The sequence below is a fragment of the Tupaia chinensis genome, unplaced genomic scaffold, assembly GCF_000334495.1.
Source record: "Tupaia chinensis unplaced genomic scaffold, TupChi_1.0 Scaffold000532_1, whole genome shotgun sequence".
Lineage (NCBI taxonomy): Eukaryota > Metazoa > Chordata > Mammalia > Scandentia > Tupaiidae > Tupaia > Tupaia belangeri.
In genome coordinates, this window is record NW_006160045.1 from 1353616 (window position 1) to 1355723 (window position 2108).

The 2108-nt window shown below is 40.8% G+C and overlaps 1 protein-coding gene across 2 annotated transcripts in view; it reads right to left on the minus strand.

Annotated features, from left to right (window-relative positions):
- RNF152 (ring finger protein 152) overlaps nucleotides 1-1859 on the minus strand; it is a 134099-nt gene extending 132240 nt beyond the window's left edge. For both annotated transcript variants that reach the window (XM_006157192.2, XM_027775208.1), the window contains exon 1: nucleotides 1790-1859. The gene's annotated coding sequence lies outside the window, so the exon portion shown is untranslated. The remainder of the gene's footprint in view (nucleotides 1-1789) is intronic.
- Nucleotides 1860-2108: the final 249 nt, after the last annotated feature.

The following is a 2108-nucleotide window of genomic DNA, read 5'->3' on the forward strand; positions in this document are numbered from 1 at the left end:
GGGGGGGCAGCGTCCTTAAAGAAAAAAAAAAAAAAAAAAAAAAAAAATTAGAATAGGAGGACCAGAAAATTCTTTAAAAAAATCTGAAAACGAGTGTTGGAAGAAGGAGGGCGACTAAATATTATTAATGAATGATTTATATATCACAGGTTCAGAATGCCTTATCTGAAATTCTTGGAGCCAGATATGTTTCAGAATTAATCATTTCCAGGTCTCTGAAAGGTAACAGAGTGCACATACCATATATCACTTAACGCCTCCACAGAGGCATGAGGCACGAGGCTGAGCCCATAATCAAATGTATTAAATATCTCAACATCAAGAATGTACCAATGTGCATATAAGTGGAGAAAGTGCAGATAATAAATAACTTTGAGTGTGTTCAGATTTGATTTTGATTTTCCAAATGAATTTGCTGCAAGCTTATAATAAAATTCTAGGTTTTTAGAACTTTGAGGATTTGGGAATAGTACGTAAGGGACTGTGGACTTATATTTTGTTTCATATTTAAAATACTCCTGTGACGCATTCTTCAGTATACAGTAAGTGAGGAAGAGCAAGATGGAGAACACATATGGTACGCTACCTTGATCTGAAAAGAAAGAGGAAGTAAATATTTATTTGTATATATTTATAAATTTTGCTTATACTAATAAAAAAGAGAGAGAGAGAGAGAGCCATCCCATGGCCTAGTGGTTAAGGTGGCTGGATCTCATATGGCTAACTATGTGGTTTGAGTCCTAGACGCACAGCTTGAGAAGCACGCCTGGCACATATGTGTGTGCCCAGATCGCAAAAGGAAGGAGAAGGAGAGGAGAATGGGTTGAAGCATGACCATTCCTCTTTGGGGGTGCCTTCTCTTTCCTTCTCACTGTCTCTTTCTCTGTCTCTCTCTAAAGAATATATGTGCCCTCTGGCAAAATTTAAAATAAATAAATAAATAAATGGCAAAATAAACAACAGCAGAGGGTATAGGGAGAAGGAGGGATAAAAACCAGCCCTCTTTGAATATTCCTGACTGCACAGTAACCATCAACCTAAACACTATGCTGTCCTTAAAACCTAAAGCAAGATGAAGCAGATGCATGGGCTGGGGGTAGAGCGGGCGGCATGAGCACACACTGTGTGTTTAGACTTCAGCCAGGCTACAGCCCCAAATTTAAATGATGATCCTCTAGTGAAGTACAGCCTGAGAGGAAAAAGAACTATTTTAAAGGTTACTTTTTGGCTATCACATTAATTGTAGTGTGGTAGTTTTTATTCAGAAACTGTTGTCTATATATTTTGAGATAAAGTAAATGAGTACATTCATTGATTTGAGTTGGGAGTCGGGAGTTTCAGGATCAGAAAAGGTGGTATTAAAAGCATTATTGAACAAGTTGGGAAAAAATCCTGAGACCTTGATTTTTTTTTTTTTTGAGAGGTTTTCTCTATAGGGCGCGTGCGCTAGCCAGACAGACAGAGAGAGACATAGAGACAGAAAGCGAGAAATCACCCCCCAGAGGGGATGGTCACGCCACAATCCCTTCTCCTCCATTCTCCTCTCGGGATCTTGGGCACACACGCACACGCGCCCAGCGTGAGTTTTAAGCCACCGAGTCCGGGACGCGAACCGCAGTCGACTACGTGGGAGTCCAGCAACATAGCCATTATGCTAACTGCTGGTTCCCCTGAGACCCTGAATTTGAGTCAGGAGTATCCTTATGCACTCAACAACTTAGAAGGAGAATATACCTAAGTAAAGGTGAAAAAAAATGGGAGGGGAAATCTATGCTTCAAGGACACTTACAGCTCCATAGTGACCAGACACAGCGCAAACTCTTGAGAGCTGAAGCCACATGGGGGGGCCTGGGTTTGGGTCCCATAGCAACCTGAACACACCAGGTGTTGCTGTATGTGCCTGAAATTCTAGCTAATTGTGAGGCTGGGCAGGAGGATTCTGAGACAAGCAAGATTCTGTCCAAAATTCAATACCTCTCTCTCTTCGTTTCCCTTTCTCTCCCCCTTTATCTCTGTATTTTTCCTTCTCTCTCTCATAAGGAGAAAAGAGAGACTTAATAAATATGTTAATGAATTATTCATGTATGTCCTTGCGCTATCCATTGAGA